This window comes from Rhinolophus hipposideros (assembly GCF_964194185.1).
Source record: "Rhinolophus hipposideros genome assembly, chromosome: 22".
Taxonomy (NCBI): domain Eukaryota; kingdom Metazoa; phylum Chordata; class Mammalia; order Chiroptera; family Rhinolophidae; genus Rhinolophus; species Rhinolophus hipposideros.
The window spans coordinates 40303677-40322041 of NC_138068.1; the positions used below are offsets into that span (position 1 = coordinate 40303677).

The 18365-nt window shown below is 40.8% G+C and overlaps 1 protein-coding gene across 2 annotated transcripts in view; it reads left to right on the plus strand.

Annotated features, from left to right (window-relative positions):
• Positions 1–18365, plus strand: part of CFAP61 (cilia and flagella associated protein 61) — a 325115-nt gene that overhangs the window by 177461 nt on the left and 129289 nt on the right. The gene's annotated exons all lie outside the window — the stretch shown is intronic.

Genomic DNA, 18365 nt, shown 5'->3' on the forward strand with positions numbered 1-18365 from the left:
GTCTATGTGTCTGTTTTTCGGCCAATATCATTCTTTTTGATTATTGTTGCCCTGTAGTACAAGCTGAAGTCAGGGAGTGTTATACCTCCAGCATTGTTCTTTTTTCTTAAGATTGCTTTGACTATTCGGGGTCTTTTGTGGTTCCAAACAAATCTGATGATTGTTTTGTTCTATTACTTTAAAAAATGTCATTGGGATTTTGATGGGAATTGCATTAAATCTGTATATTGCTTTGGGTAATATGGCCATTTTAACTGTTGATTCTTCCAATCCATGAGCATGGAATGTCTTTCCATTTCTTTGTGTCTTCTTCAATTTCTTTAAAAATGTCGTATAGTTTTCAGCATATAGGTCCTTCACATCCTTGGTTAAGTTTATTCCTAGGTATTTTATTCTTTTTGCTGCAATTGCAAAAGGAATTGTTTCTTGTATTTCTTTTTCTGAGATATCATTGTTAGTATATAGAAATGCAATGGACTTTTGTAAGTTGATTTTGTAGCCAGCAACTTTACTGTATTGATTGATTGTAATAGCTTTTTGGTGGAGTCTTTAAGGTTTTCTATATATAGCATCATGTCATCTGCAAAGAGTGACAATTTAACTTCTTCATTCCCAATTTGGATGCCTTTTATTTCTTTCTCTTTCCTGATTACCCTGGCCAGGACTTCCAACACTATGTTGAAAAGCAGAGGTGATAGGGGACAGCCTTTGTCGTGTTCCTGAACATAGAGCAAAGGGCTTCAGTTTTTTACCATTAATTATGAGATTAGCTGAGGGCTTGTCATATATGGCCTTTATTATGTTAAGGTATTTTCCTTCTATACCTATTTTATTAAAGTTTAAAATATAAATGGATGTTGTATCTTGTGAAACGCTTTTTTGTATCAATTGATATAATCATATGATTTTTGTCCTTTATTTTGTTTATATGATGTATAACATTGATATATTTACCTATGGTAAACCATCCTTGTGCCCCGGGGATGAACCCCACTTGGTCGTGATGAATAATCTTTTTAATGCACTGTTATATTCGATTTGCTAGAATTTTGTTTAGGATTTTTGCATCTGTATTCATCGGAGACATTGGTCTATAGTTTTCTTTTTTTGTGTTTTCCTTAACAGGTTTTGGTATCAGGATAATGTTGGCCTCATAAAATGAGTTAGGGAGTACTGTCTCTTCTTCAATTTTTTGGAAGAGTTTGAGCAGGATTGGTATTTGATCGTCTTTGAAGGTTTGGTAGCATTCACTAGTGAAGCCATCTGGTCCCGGAATTTTGCTTTTGGGAAGGTTTTGGATGATTGATTCAATTTCTTTACTGGTGATTGGTCTGTTTAGATTTTCCATTTCTTCATGGTTCAGTATAGGAAGGCTATATATTTCTAAGAGCCTGTCCATTTCTTCTAGGTTATTGAATTTGGTGCCATACAATCTTACATAGTATTCTTCGATGATTCTTTGTATTTCTGTGGCATCCGTTATAACTTCCCCTTTTTCATTTCTGATTTTGTTTATTAGTGTCTTCTCTCTTTTTATCTTAGTGAGTCTACCCTAGGTTTTGTCAATTTTGTTAATCTTTTCAAAGAACCTGTTCTTTGTCACATTAATTTTTTCTATTGTCTTTTTGTTCTCTATTTCATTTAGTTCTGTTTGATTTTTATTATTTTCTTTCTTCTGCTGACCTTGGGTTTCATTTGTTCTTCTTTTTCTAGTTCTTTAAGGTGTAACTTGAGGTTATTTATTGGGATTTTTCTTGTGTCTTGAGATAGGCCTGTAATGATATTAATTTTCCTCTTAAAACTGATTTCAGTGGATCCCAAAAATTTTGGTGGGATGTATTTTCATTCTCACTTGTTTCTATGTATCTTTTGATCTCTCCTCTAATTTCTTCTTTGACCCAGTCATTCTTTAAAAGTATGTTGTTTAATCTCCATGTATTTGTGGTTTTTCCCGCTTTATTTTTGCAGTTGATATCCAATTTCAAAGCTTGCTGATCAGAGAATATGTTTGGTATGATTTCAGTCTTCTTAAATTTGCTGAGGTTAGTTTTATGTCCCAATACATGGTCTATCCTTGAGAATGTTCCATGTCCACTAGAAAAAAATGTATAGTCTGATGTTTTAGGATGAAGTGCTCTATAAATGTCAATTATGTCCATTTCATCTAATGTGTCATTTAGGGCTGCTATTTCATTATTTATTTTCTGTTTGGATGATCTACCCATAGCTGTCAATGATGTATTTAGATTCCCTGGTATAATTGTGTTTTGGTCAATTTCTCCCTTTAGTTCTGTTAGTAGTTGCTCGGTATATTTCAGTGCTCCCTGATTGGGGGCATAAATATTCATGTCTGTTATGTCTTCTTGTTGTATAGTCCCCTTTACCATTATGAAGTGTCCATCTTTGTCTCTTGTTACGTTTTCACCCTGAAGTCTGTTTCCATCTGATATCATTATGGCTATACCTGATTTTCTCTGTATACCTTTTGTTGGGAGTGTCAATTTCCACCCTTTCACTTTTAGTCTATTCTTGTCCTTGTAGCTGAGATGTGTCTCTTGGAGACAGCATATGGTTTAGTTTTTGATCCAATCTGCTACTCTGTGCCTTTTATTGGTGAGTTCAGTCCATTTACATTTAGAGTGATTATTGATATGTGGGGATTTCCTATCATTCTTTCTTTAGTTTTCTCTCAAGACTTTGTTTCCATGGTTTCTTTCCCTTTTTGTTGTCTATTATTTCTGTGTGGTGGTATTCTATGATTTTTACCTCTGTTTCTTCTTTTATTACAGTATACATTTCAGTTCTGGATTTTTTTTTTTTTGAGTGTTACCATGAAGTTTATGTAAAATAAAGTTTGATGTTAAGGTATTCCATTTTCTTCAGCATGCTTACTTTCTCCATTCCCATATTCCAGTTCAGGACTTTGCTCTCCCCCCTTTTATGTTTTGGTTGCCATAAATTGTCCCTGAAGATGGTGGTCAAATAGCCTCCTTTAGTATTTCTTGCAGTGCAGGTCGTGTATTAGAAAATTCCCTCAGCTTCTGTATATCTGGAAACGTCTTTATTCCTTCTTCATATCTAAAGGATATCTTTGCTGGGTATATTATTTTTGGCTCATAATTTCTCTCTTTCAATAGTTTGAATATTTGGTTCCATTCCCTCCTAGCTTGTAGAGTTTCTGCTGAAAAATCTGATGATAATCTAACGGTCTTTCCTTTGTAGGTTACTGTCTTCTTTTCCCTGAGGATTCTTTCTTTGTCATTAATTTTTGACAGCTTCAATACAATGTGCCTTGGAGAAGGCCTGTTGGGCTTGAGGTAATTAGGTGTTCTATTTGCTTCTTGGATTTGCAGATCCAGTTCTTTCCACAAGTTTGGGAAGTTCTCAATGATTTCTTTGAATATACTCTCTGTCCCCTTCTGTCTTTCTTCTCCTTCTGGTATGCCCATTATTCTTATATTTCTCTTTCTGATGGAGTCAGAAAGTTCTTGTAGAGTTCTTTCATTTCTTTTAAGTCTCAAGTCTCTTCCTTCTTCCATTGTGTCATTTCCAGGTTTCTATCTTCACTGTCACTGATTCTTTCTTCCATTTGGTTGACTCCTCTACCTAAGCTGACTATTTCATTCTTTATTTCTTCTATTGAGTTCTTAATCTCCAGAAATTCTATTTGGTTCTTTTTGAAAATTTCAATCTCTTTGGTAAAATGTGCATGTTGTTCTTTGATTGCGTTTCTGAGTTTTGATTGCACTTTGATTGCCTTTCTGTGTTTTCTTGCATCTCGTTGATTTTTTTCAGAACTGCAATTTTGAATTCTCTGTCATTTAAGTCACATATTTTCATATCTTTAAGTTCATTTTCTGGAGACTTCATTTTCTATCTGATATGTCTTGTTACCTTGGTTATTCCTGGCAATTAATGATTTATTATTTCTCTTCCTAGACATCTACAGGAGTGGTTTCTGCAACAGGTTGTTAGAAAGAGGTCTTTCTTTAGTATTCCAGTAGGTGTTGGGAGAGTGTTTTATTTTCTCTCCAACTGTAGCCTTTTATTCTCTCTCACTTTGTAGTGTTATGTTTTCTCTGCACTATTCCAGCTTCTCACACAATGGGGTGATTTCCTGGAAGATGGACCTCTCCTTTGTAGACAGTTCACCTGGGTCATAGGGCACCACATCCGCGTAGGGTTGTGGAGAGCTTTTGAAGTTCCAGAGCTCTTCCTGCCCCAGATTCAGAGCCCATGTGTTTCAGCAGTTCTGTTTACTCCTGCTGGGATCCACCCAGATAGTTGGGGAGAGGGGTGGGATGGTTTGTGAGAGGTGTTTCAGAACAATGGCGGCAACCACCACCGCAGCCAATCCTCCTTCTACAGCTCCCTTCCCTGCAAGAACTAGTTGAGCTGCGAATCTGTGTTCACTGACCACAGTTCTCAGTACTACAAATATTCTGTTCTTTTGATCTGACACTGCTACTGTTCTGCTTCTAGCACTAGGCAAGTGGGGTCAGGGCGAGCTCTGGGAGGGTAAGGAGGGGGTGGCTAGTCTCAGTGCCCAAGGCTTCCATTCTTTGTGGCAGTTAGGGCTTAAACCACCGTTTTCAGCCTTCTTCCCTCATTCTTTGCTCCGAGGTCTCTGCCATGAGTGTTGGGTTCAGCCGTGTTATATGCTGTCCCCTCAGCCCTGTGGGCCATAAACTGAGCCCTAGCAGTCCGAGTTCTTCCCTCTCCTACAGCTGCAGTAGTTCCGGGATGCAGCGAGCTCGGAGCACTGAGCTAGGTCTGCGTCCTGCGCCCACGCGGCTCCGTCTCCCCACTTCTCCCTTCCCTCCTCCCCCGCTCGCGCAATTTACCCACCTTTAGTTGAATTCAGTAGTGAGCCTCTTCGTCTTGCCTGTCTGCTGTGCAGGAAGTCCTTTGTGGAGTTATTGTTGTTCGATTAGTTGTAAATTCCAGGGGAGATTTCCAGAGGCTCATCTCACCTGCCATTTTGATGATGTCCCTGACTCTGATTTTTTTAAATACAACATTTTATCTGGTCCTCAGCTGCTATCCAGCCACAGTAACATCTGCACAGACACATCTTCTTGTCCTTTTAGGGCAAGGCCTCTCGGGTCCTCCAGTATCCGGTGACATGTGTGACATGTGTTTTCATGGGGACACATGCTTGCTTCCCTTGTGGTTCTCCCCATCCTCCTTGTCCTTGTGAATCCTCCAGCATTGGGCTGAGTGGCAACCCTGTCCTTAGAACTTTGTACTACCTCCATCAACCATCCTTAGGCCACTGACTATCTGATGGAGAAGGACAGGACTGCAGGATAATCCAGGTTGAACTTGAAGCTTGACTAATATGTCCCCTCCGCCACATATAGGTCTGTGCATTTGTTTTCTGAGGGTGCTATGTCCAAGCAACTCCATGGAGAGCTGAAGGGGGAACGTGTTCAGGCATCTACATCCCACCTTGTGGCCAATGTGGGCTCCAGCTGCGTATGCATCCTGGCCTTTTTTCCCCAGCATGTGCCCTGCCATGGTGGGAACCAGGAGCTGAGCAAGGGAAGGACAGCAGGTGTGGGCCAGCGCAGGAGCTTTCTTGGGGTAGGGGATGGGAGGAGAGGAGAAACCCCCACTCATCCTATGATGTAGAGGGCAGTGAATTAGAGGGGAAAGGGATCTCTTAAGATATTTTCCTGTCAATTATCCATGTTCTTCATCATATCCAAGACATTCCAATGATGGACGTGAACTGCTTTCAAAGTATAGTTCTTGTTGTGAATAGGTTATATTCCTTTGACTGCCTGGTTCTTTGAGACTAACAGGTCTTAGCTTGGGCAGTATAAGTGTTTCATATGCATGTCCTTCTTGCTACTTCTATTAATAAGACTTCTTTAAAACCTCAAGCAATGGAAAAAGCAGAAGGAACTCGGACTTGGCCTTCAGTCTCCTCTGCTGCCAACCAGTGAACTAGTGCTGTGGCCCTGATGAGTGGTGCCATCCTCCTCTCTGTGCTGGGGGAAATCACGACAGGGGATCTTCATGGTCATGCCAGCCCAAAGGTGATGTCACCCTAGGAATTCCACTAACCAACCTTACGTATCAGAGGTGCAAAGGGAATTCCCTATTCTTGGACCAATAGCCAAGTCCAGAAGTGAGCTTCTATCTTCTGTCCATGAAACACCATTTCCCAAAGGAGAGCTTTGCAATGAAGTCTGAAAGCTTTTTCCAAAAAGCAAGAGCCCTCTTTCCACAAATCTGAGGGACTGATATTTTTACCAGTCACTTTTTTCACCAAGTCCAGCCCTGGGAAGTCCCCAAATGTAATACTTTGAATATTTCAGGCTTTCCACAAATGCACTCCAAAATCATTTTTAAAAAGAAATATGGAAAAGCTATATGATAAAAAGGCCAGGACCAGGTCTATGAACTCATGTTTTACGTCCTTTTCACTCACAGCGTGGTATGTGGACCAGCAGCATCAGCATCATCTGGGAGCTCGTTAGAAATGCAGATCCTCAGGCCCTGCCCCAGACAGTGGCCCAAATAGAGATATATTCTTTCCCAGAATTATACTGAACAGCTTCTTCACTATCTCTTTGGCATGAACTCGCTGAGCTGAAGCAATTACTATTTCATTCTGTTTCAGCTCGTTCGTGCCTATGCTTCTGTTTATTATATTATTTACTCCTAATTATGGAGCAGTTCCTTTTAATCCATTATTTTAAAATCCTTCCTAATTCAATTCTGATGTAAAGAATCTCTTGAAGAGCCTGTAATAGCACTAGAAAAATGTATCAATAAATCCTGGGATGACAGTGACTGAAAGCAACCCTCAGTGGTGTCCCAACGACCCTTTGTGGGACCAGAGAAACAGACCCTTTGTTTGCCGGAAAGCACTGGTGGGCACTAAAACACAAGCTCACCTTATCTTCCAGTTCTCCCACTGGGAAGAGTTTTCTCCACAAACCTAAGGATAGCCTCTGATTTTCAACCTGGACAATGTTCCCTCATCTGCTAACTAGAATAAATAGCTTGGAATAACAGGGCATGTTTGCAAAGCTACAATTGTGACCGGATGACTGTAATTCCAGTTATCGGGTCACAGAGGATCGCACAATATCCGGCGCAGCTGTGGGGCCTGGCAGCAGTCAGTCAAGTGCTTAATTCAGCTTTTTATCTTTACGTTTGTCTGAGGACATCTGAAACCTTCAGTGTGGCCTGTCACTAATTACGTGACTAATTAAATAGTTAGTGCTTACTTGCTGATCTCAGAGTGAAATCCCAATGAACAGGTTGGTGATTGTCATTGTTCTCTACTATCGGTCTTTGACATATGACTCGATGGACATGTGCTCTCTGATGGCCTTTTGGGTACCAGGGCAAACGCAACATGTTGGCCAAGCCCATGGCATATGAGGTATTGTTCTCTTCTGTGCCTGGGGAGCAGGAAGAGATCAATGGGGTAGGTCACAATCATCTCACCATATTGTTATGTTGGCATCACAATGAGACCTGTCAGGGGCCTATACAGAGGCCCTCTGGTAACTGGGTGCGAGTGAGAAGGTGGAGACAGTTATGTCAGACTCAGAGGCCCAGACTCCCCAGGTAAAAGGACCTGACATTCTGCCACCAGAAAATAATGACCTGGAACTCTCCCTCATGTTGCTAATCACAGTTGGGCTTCCTAATCTGATTCCAATATTTAAATGTAATTAATGTTAAATGAAAGTATCTCCATTTACTGAAATTATCCACTCCTGATCATTCCAGGATAACTTTATCTGCGATTACCCACTAGGCCTTTTTTGGAATCAGCTTATTGTCTTTTCTTGTGGGTTTGTTGTAATGCTTTGGGGGTCAGGACGTTAAGTAGGTAATGCATCCTTTTGATTTTACTTTTCAAATACAACTATTTTATTTTTCAAATACAACTATTTTGAAGCTGCTTTCACTTTTGAAATATGGTATGTGCATATCAAACATTAACCTATGAAGAAAAATTTTCTTCACTAATACTTTGTCAGAAAACGACACAATGGAAGAGCAAATTAGTAACTATATTCCTTTGGTAATGAGAAACTATTATTTTCACTTTCATGTTAGTATTAAAGTCTGGTAGTACATAGTATCTCTAAACCTCATATTGTTTTGGTAATGCATTCTTTATGATCACAGAAAGTGCAAGCCATAGACTCAGACTGAGTAATAGACTCACATTCAGTCTTCACCCTCTACTCTCAGATTTTTTTTCCAGTGACGACATCGGCACCTATCTTGGTTTATGTTCCTTCAAGAACTGCAAACAGAGAATTTGAGTACAAGTAGTTTATTTGGGAATGATCCCTGGGAACTACCTGAGAGAGCAGGGCAGTGATATAGGAAAGGGAGGAAAGTCAACAAAGCCCCAAAAAAGCATTTGTCAGCAGTTCAATGTGGTCAACTGAGATGAAACCACACTGGGGCACTAGAAGAAACACTGAGAGTGTTTCTTCTGCAAATGAGGAAGCTGGGGCATTTACCCACCAGTTCCTGTCCTTATGGTTGCATGGTCACCCTGGGCTGTTCTTCCAGCCTGTCCCTTAAACTGCCATGGTGAGAGGATGCTGCCAGGCAGAGAGAGGCAGGAAAGCACCAGGGTAGGAGGACCATTTGCAGATGATGTGCGTGGGCCTCTTACTGTCCTAATTTCTGTAGTTTATTCTCTTCTTTCTTAATATTCACAGTTGCCCTTTCGCAAAGCATGTGGGCATAGACAAAGGCAGACAAAAAGCAGGGCTAGTTCAGAAGATTGTATCAAGAGGATTTCATGGCCACCTCTCTTCCCAGGCATTCTTGCAGCTCTAAAGGGAACCCCAGGTATACTAGTCCACCAGAGACTTTCCCTAGAAAAAGGATGACGTTTGATGCCTATTTTGCCAAATCCTTTATTTCAACTTTGGGACGGAGGTAAGGTTATAAGGTTATATTGGTAGTTTTCACATTGTCTGTGAACCATCATGCTCAGCATCACCTGGGAATTTGGAAATGCAGATACTCACCCTGTAAGGACTGAATCGGAAACCCAGAGTGTTGTGAGTGGGTCGTGACTATCAAGTAGCAGTCTCACACACATTTGTGTCTTTCTACAGTGTCAGACTTTATTAGAATAAAGCCGTGGATCTTGTTCTACTGACTCGGTTTACCACGAGCATTAACCAAGGCTCCGGCCAGAGGATAGCCTCCAATAGTCAAGGGAGAGTGGTTTCACAGAAGAGGGTCACACAGGTTTGCGAACAATAGGGCTGGCAAGGCGAACGTTTTCTGAAAGAAGGATGAGAGGGAGAGTCCGGTGTTCAGTGAGAGTGCCTTTGGCGCTGGGGTGCTTAGCGCTGGGAGGCAGGCCGGGCTGGTGAGACGGTCAGGAGGCCAGGCTTCAAGTGCTCCCTCTAGGACGAGTGCAGATGCAGCTGTCAGCTGTCATTTGAGCCGTCAGAGCTCAAGACTGGGTGCAGTGCACCCATCTGCAGCCCGATAAAGCCGTCCAGATGGTCACCCTCCACCCTGCGTCTGCGTCTGGAGTTACCTGGTTGGGGTGTTCACAGGGTACGCCTTTCACGTGATGCTCTGGTATGACTGTCACTTTGTGACTGACATAACTATCAGAATTATTAGTCCATTTTGTGTTCCTAATTAATGCTCTATACACAGGTGTTGGGAACCAGGGATCTGTGTTTTCACACCTCTCCAGGGTAGTCCAAGAACCACTGTTAGTGTGTAGGGTGTAGTGGAGAAAGTCAGTACTCTGCCATGACTTATGGGGCCCAGGAAATTATCCAACATCTTTGAACCTCAGTGTCCTCACCTGTGCAATGGAAAAGGCACCCAGAACCTCTCCTCTTACACGGGTATGAGGGTTGAATCAGGCAATAGGTACAAAGCATCTAGAAAGGCCTTAGCACTCAAAGCTTACAGGACTGACACCTCTTCACTAATTAAATTTGCATATCTAGATCCCTGGAGGGAGCCCAGCATTGTCTTTCAAATGAGGGAATAGACTGGGGAAATAGAGCCTTATTGTGGAAGATGCTCTCTTCCCCAAGGATCTGGAATGAACCAGAAGTGTTTCCTGCCAGCACCTGCATTTGCTCCTTGAAACACCTCCTGGTCTAGAAAAGACATTCCCTTGGATGTCAGTTAAAATCACCCCCACCTCTGGTTTAACATCAGGAAGGCCAATCAAGCAGCTTACCACTGTGGTGTTTCTGTTTTGCAAAACTGCTCGACTCCAGAGAAAACAGGAGTTGCGCACTGCCGTTTTAGCTGTCTACCCAGACTGAGGGATGTCAGATCTCTTCTGGACCAGAAACTTTCATGACCACTGGGGCCATATCTGGGCTGCAACTGACCATCACTACCTCATGGGTGGTGCCAACATGTTTTTTGGGCCTTTTCCTGACATTTGGATGCTTTGCAGACCTTAATCTGGACATGCTTGGGTCCTCTGCTCTGCCACTAACCTCAAATTCATCATGTAAGTCTTAGGGGGCTCTGAGTACACCCCCACTACAAGTCCAGGAGACCTGCTGCATTCAAGGCTGAGAACAAAAATTTCAGTCTTTACTCGTGTCTCTCAACTATGTAATGGGATCACATACTTCCTGCATAGAAACATATCAAACTCCACCCCGCTTTCTTGAGTGCCCCAAACTCCCGGAGCCTCTCACTTTTCTGTCCTTAGAACAGAGGTCTTCAAAATGTTGTCTCTGAGCCACCAGCAACAGCATCATTGAGGCCTTGGTAGAAATAGAAATGCTCAGGTCTCACCCCAGACCTACTGCATCAGAAACCTGGGGAATGGGACCCGGCAGTCTGTGTTTTAACAAGCCCTTTCGGGCCTTACTCTGTCTTCAATGCCACTAGGCCAGTGCCATCTCCAGCCTAGCATGCCCACCTTTCTCATGTGAAGCCTCACTCCTTAAAAGACAAAGGGGACCATATACAGTCACACGCCCTCACCCTTCCTCAGCTCTGAATCCGCCAGTCATTTTCTTTCCACACCTGCGGAGGGAGGATTACAGCCGTACCACCCACCCATTGAATTCTTTTATCCCAGTAAAAACAAACAGAAGTGTGTGCAAGTGAGGGAATAAGGAGGTGTCAAACTATGCTCCCTCTTACAGCATTTGACACGGAGTGGAAATTTGGAGGGGAAGCCTGGAAACGTGTGCAAGGGCACTTCCCTGGAGGTGCCAGGGAGCTGTCCTTTCTGGGAAGTGGGAGCACTTGAACCACTGTGTGAGACCCCGACCGGGCAAGGCAGCTACTGAGCGCATGGCGTCTGGTGACTGTTTATCTCTAACTGCAGTTCTGTGAAGATAATTCCTTTCAAAAGGATAACCAGAATCTTTCCAACATACCAACATAGTAAGGCACTTGGACATGAAAAAAAAAATGCTTTAAATTTCCCTTTTTATTTTAAAAACTTGTGGTAGAGAAAAATATGGTGAATCAGCTTCCTAGACATGGGGTTAATGTTGAGTAACTTTTTCTATAAGCAACAGATTGTGAAAATTCCAGACTCAACAATTCTGCACATTGTTGCTGCTTGCAGGGGTGGGGTGGGAGTGGTGTGGAGGTGGTAGTTATAAAAAGTCAGCTTCCTGGGCCCATATTCCTGCGGTTACAATTCAGTAAGGCTGGTGTGGGTCCCAGAAATGTGTATTTTTAACAGACTCCCCAGGTAATTCTGACGTGTAGCTGGGTATAGGAACCATTTATGTAGACAGTGCCTCAAAATTGGCAGTCTTATCTATACAAAGCCTATTTCTCCCTATAACTCCTCATTGTATAATAACTAACCTCTTTTTATGGACTTGTTTTCCAAGCCACATTTTCTAGTTCTCAACAAATCACATAACTTCTAAATCGCATCATTGCTTCAGGGCTTACCAGGCATAATTACTAACTTATCATTAAACATTACATAGCTGAAATCATTACCCCATGTCATAGGATTTATGTGCTGAATTGGACCTACTAGAAAGCTTTTCACAACGCTTCATGCTTAAACTATCACCATGAAGAACGCAGGTCCAAGAAAATATATCTGTCAAGCATGAGGAAACCTGACCATATGGTATTAATAAAGACTTACTAACCACTAGCATTTCCCCAAAACGTAAAATCCTTCCTCATCCTCCCCCACCAGAAGAGATCTCACCTGCTTTGGAAGTCCCATAATGCTTTGTTATTCCAATCTATGGAACTGATTGATTTATATCTTGTATTTTGCCATCTCTTGTGTGTAAAGGCTTTTCAACTAGTCTTTTATAACTGCCATCTTGGTATTTACATCTTGTATATAAACATACTCAATGTATATAAACATACTCTCAAAGTATAAATGTATAACTTTTTATTGCACATAGATGAAAACATCATTAATCATTTTCCCTAAATCATAAAGCAAAACCCACTTTCATCTTATTGTATTTTGCCAGAACTTCCAAATTTTATTCTTATTTGTTAAATGGACATTTCAAACATTACACTTATTTTTATTTTTTTCAGTAAGGATTTATGGTTTACTTTTATGCAGAAATACATACGTTTTTCACCTGAGATTCTGAATCCCCACACACCAGTCCCTTACACTGGACCACAAGCTTGGATTCGGGCAGGCATAAGAGACTTGCTTCTTGGCCCTTTTCTCTAGGCTCCTTCCTGGTTCCTACTGGGGTTTCCATGAAGAGGGGAGCCATGCAAGATGGCACCCAAGAGAAGAGAGGAGTAAGGTCAGGAGGAGAGCTTTTAGCCTCTTTCTTGCCCCATGAACGCTCCATCCCCTTCTAGAAGTGCTCAGAATCCTTGACCCCACCCTCTTTGGGTCTCTCACTCTTTGGTCTCTTTCCAGAGGTCAGAATGTGCTGTTACCCACAGCTGTATGGCTGTGGGTGCTGATGCTGTGTTATTTTTACTAACACAACAAAAATGAAGGAGCCAAGGACCTTGTCAAAAATCTTTTTTGTGATCTAAATAGGAAAAATATTACTGAAAAAGATTCTAAAATTTTAAGGGAAACACTGGTAGACTCAGAATATTATAATAAGTATTTTGTTCTGCCTTATATTTTTCTTCTAATATCGGAAGTTCACATAACTCCCAACTTTTAAACCCCATTTATACCATTTTATCATGAATTTTGTGACATTATATAGTATCATTAAGGCTGAAGTAAATCTGAGCTATTCTTTGACTAGTAAAATATATAGTTAGGTTAAATATCTACCGTGAGCTAGGATTTAATGTCATTTGGCAAATATTTTTGTCATGGTTTTGAGTAGTTTAGAAAACATACATTTTACTAAGTTAAATTGTAACATTTAGATTGATGTGGATAATTATTCTCTCTCTACATTATTTGTTCAAATAAAAACATTAATGAAAACAGTTAATTAAATCACTTGCTTTGGTTGCCCTTGCTATGTCAAAAAAATCAGCAAAAAATAAAAAATAATAAGCATTTACCTGGCAGGTTCACAGGTTTTACTGCCCAGAAGAGAAAGCAACATGAAATTTTGTATTTCTTTTATCGTGTTCACAATAAATTGGCAATGTGACCCTCTTTATTTGAAGGATAAGGATGTTTAGACCTCATTCTGTAGCTGTCCTCCTGAAGCATGGAATGAAACACAATACCTTTTACTTATTTCCCTGGATACTCTAATCCCTGCCTGCTTTACAAGTATCTCTGAGCTGTTCTCCCTTTGTATCCACAGCAACGTGAAATCCCCACTGGAATTATCTGCTGCGAAAATGCAGGTGCACTCGTTTAATGTTTCATTGGTTTGAGCACTTAACTTGAACTTATTTTTTCCATGACATAGTGACCTTTGATTTTGGAGCAGAGGGCTCCAATGATGTTAGATATTGTTTATATACATTAAGCCAACACTATTAGATCTTAGAGTCGTGCTTTTTCTGTGGTTCTGTTGGTCCTGCCATTTTGTCTAATGCATGCCCAAACCCAAGATGTACCCTCTGACCTGCTATTCTATTTGCAGGAACTTTCTAAATATTCATAGGTAATCAAATTAAAAGTCTTAAACATTTGATCTCCATATTTTATCCTAAGCTAAAATCTATTAGAATTGTACGTTATAAACTTCATGATTTTGGATCAAAACTCTTAGATAGTTATAAATTTAAGACATTAAATATTTGGTTGTTTCTAAGTCAGATTAAAAATAAAATAAAAAATATGAAATTGGAGGAAAAAATGGATATGCTGGTGATAATTTCGTATAAAGGCATGAGAGAGGCAGGGAACTTCACTGAATCGCAAGAAGGTTGATGTCACAAAGAGGCTGGGGAGGTTAGATTAGGCCCCCCTACCTTAATGTCCTATACTCCATGCTCATGAATTTGCACTTAACATTTTGCTAATAAAAATAGTCAACATTCATTGAAAATGTTCTATGCAGCTGGCAATATTCTAAACATTTTACCGATACTGTTTCATTAAATCCTCACAGCACCCCATGTGGCATTATGTTCTATTATTCCCATTTCACAGGCTAGAAAACTGAGCCACAGAGAGGTTAATTAACTTGCCCAAGATCAAAAAGTTAGAAAGTGCAAGGGTTCAGAGTCTAACTGAAGCCATCTGAATCTTGAGCCCATGCTCTTAGCTGCTCTGCTCTGCTGCTACCAAAGTGGTAAGCAAGCAAGGAGACTTTTAAAATCAGGAATGATTGAGATTGGATTTGATTAAAAAGAAGATTCCAGTAGCTGTGTGGAAGATGGGCAGGAGAGAGATTTGTGCCAGGGAGGCTAACCCTGAGACTATTTCTCTAGGCAAGAAGGTCAGCTAAGGTAACGTGCCCTAGAAATGGCAGGTTGGAGGCATTCAAGAGATGTGGACACGGTAAAAGTGACTGGATGTGGTTGGTGATCAACTGTGGGACGTGAGAAAGAGGGTAGGAATATGAAGTTGGCCCCACATGCCTAACTTGGAAAGTGGCTAGTTGGCCATGCCTTTCATGGAGATAAGGAGGAATGGAATGGGGCTACAAGACCTTTGTTTGAACACATAACTGAATTTGGGATGCCCATGGAGCAGCCCCATTAGGACTGATAGGCATTTGGAAATTGGGTTTCACACTCAGAAGAAAACTATCATGTAAATGTAAGATCAAGTCATGATGGTAGATACATCACCCAGGGAGATAGACATGAAGACTGAGAAGCTTGTGAGGGTGGGCAAAAGAGGAGGAGCCGTAAAAAACAAACAAACAAACAAACAAACAAACAAAAAAACGATCCTTAAGATCCTTAAGACAATGTTGTCTCAGGCAGCATGTTTACGGCTGCGGCTCCTGGCTAGGGCCTCCTCCATGGGTGCAGCTATCACCATTCCTCCATCCCTTGCTCCTCAGGATTTGCCTCGATAACAGCATCCCACCATTGCTAGTCCCCGGGTGACTCGCCATTCCTTATTGGTCTCGGAGTCTTGCACATGCCTCTGCCTTTATTCTGTCAAACCCTGCAGAGTAGGCCATCTATTTCCTGCCGGGACTGATTGGTAGAAGGACCTTCCCCCATCACCACCCATCCTTCCTTCATGAATCAACATGACTAGAGACTTCTAGTAGCCTCTCAGTTTTCATTCTGCATTTTGTCCTTGGAACTGTGGGCAATGTGGTTCTTGGAAAAAGCACTGTATTTTTCTCTTGGGAAAAAAAAACACGTTTTCCAGCCTTCCTTGCTGCTACATGTGACCATGGCACTGAATTCTGGAAATGTGAGCAAAAAATGTCATGTAAGATTTTAAGGAAGGCTCTTAATGGGCAGTCCTTTCTACCCATTTCTTCCTTCTGCCTACAATGTGGATGTTGGATGTGATGGTTGGAGCTCTAGAAGCCACCTTGGGCCTGAAGAGACCTTGAGAATGGAAGCCACAAAGAAGCAGGGCCATGACTCCTGTTGAATTCATGGCTCCACCTTAACAGCACTAGCCTGGCTACTTCCAGGTTTCTTAAGTACAGTCATAAGAGAAATTTGCTGGTATAGGGAGGGATAAGGAAAGATGGGAGAGGAACATGAAGAGGAGACAGGGTTAATGCCTTCTGAACAAGGTGGAATGGAAGAATCTCTTATAAACTGCTGTACTCTTGAGGTGGCGAGAAGGGAAACAGAGGGAAGGGTTTGCCTGCGCTTGATTTCTGCTTTCTTCATGGTGTGGGAGATGTACTTGCTTGAGAATAAAAAAGGGGAATAGTAGGGAGAATAAGAAAGGTTAAAGTAGTGATCTTGAAGATTGACTGAAGGACCAGAAAAGCCACAATGAAGAATACAAAAGGAATTTGGCTAAGGCTAGAGAAAAGGAATGGAAAGCTTGTTCTTTTATAGGTAAAAATACAGAAAATGCCCTCTTACCCCAAATGTTTTGGAGAAGTCGTTAATTGTACAATAGCATAACTCAGGATACCACAGTGTGGTAATCTGTAAGGAATTTTTAAGTCATTTGATCTACCTTGTTAGATCATTTAAATTACTCAGTGCCAAAGGGATTGTTTTTGTAGTAAAAGATGTAGCTGGATAATTACTACGCCTTGTATTCACATAGAACTCTAAGAAGGGCCTGCGTATAACTGCATTAGTAGTACAGCAAAAACCACATTGCCATCACATAGGCACGAAAGTCAAAATAAATTTTAACTGCCTATCAGTATAAACACGTATTATTATTTGCGTTTTCCATTAAATGGTAATAAATCAAAGACCTGTCATTAATGTGCATTTGCAGACTGGCAGCCATAAGCAGCTGGGGTTAATTGTGACCTTTATGTTGTTTGAACATATTCAAAATTGTTATTATTAAAGGATAAGATGTGCTCGGTTTTCTTTGTATCAAATAAGAATATTCATTCTTAAATGACACACATCCTTAGAGACTTTAGAGCAAAACCTTTCATAATATTTAGCTATTTTTAAATGTCAGGTGCAGTTGAGTTTATTACATTGCCGGCCCATGCCATCACCAAAAGTCTCCTGCTTTTAGTGGTACTTAACAGTTTGTCAGTAAATTGATAGCATTTCCATATTTGGAAAATTTCCAATTTCCTCATGGGAAAGGAGGGCAGGTGTTTTCCTTGAACTTGGTGAAGCTTTCTTTTTTGGCATTTGGTTGGTTTACGGGGAATTGTGAGCTAAGAAGAGATTGTATTTAAAAAAAATTCTTTTTCATTATCCTGAAGCCTATGAAAAGATCAGCTCACCCATAAAATGTTGCTGACTCTCGCCGGAGGACAGATTTGCAGCAGGAGTACTTTCAGTACTGCAGGGAAAACACGGAGTGAGTCTTAGGCATGTGAGTTCAGAAGCTTCCACTTCCATGCCTGGGGCGTGCTGCTCGTCTTACTCTAAGACTAGTTAGAGGACAGAAGGGGCAAGGTGCTACTTGGGGTCGGAAGGCGTGGCTTTCATTTCTGGCCCTGCTGCTTATGAGCTTCGTGACTGTGAACAAATGACCTACCATTTTCATTTTGATTTTTTTTCTTTATGAAATATGGATAATAAAAACCTGCTTCTTGCCCACACCCTCGGCACAAATGGATTAATCTCTATGATAATGCCTATGAACATTCCTCAGGCCCTGGAAAGCCTAGTGCCAATATAAGACTGTTGTGCTCTCGAAAGGAATTCCTAGAATTTACTTTGATATCCTGATTTGAGATATATACATATATATATATATATATATATATATACATATATATATATATATATGAATTAGATGATCTCTGGATCCCTGGCAACACTTTGGGGTCTACAGAGCAGTGGAGTCAGAGATTAGATAGAATTTCGATGAGAAGATGCTGGAGCCGACAGCCTGGGTTCACACCCTGCCTCCAGAATTCCTACTGTATGGTTTTGGGCAAATCACTTTGCCTCAGTTCTGTATAATAAAATAGAGATAATGATGTTACTGATGTCATGGTACTACTTCAAGGACTGAATGAAGGACATGCAAAGACTTGATTTTAACCACTCAGAAAAGTTTTAGCTATGGTGGTTATGATTCCAAGCAGTTTCTTAGTAGTCTGAAATTCAAACCTTGCATTAATTTATACTAAATTTACCTCCCTCCCAATTTGGTGTTTTACTTTACTTTGAGAATCACATTTTAAAAAATTAAATGGTGTCTGCTGTTACAGAGCTACAGCTTTTGGAAGTTTCTATAATTAGCTATTCCACTGCCATCTTGCTTCTTTTATTTAAATGTCAGTTCTAATTTGAAGGTTTGTGCAGAAAGAATTTCTGAGTTCAAAGAAAAATTCAACAATTGTGTGACACATGAAATAAGGTTAAATTGAATTACAGTTGACCCTGGAACAACA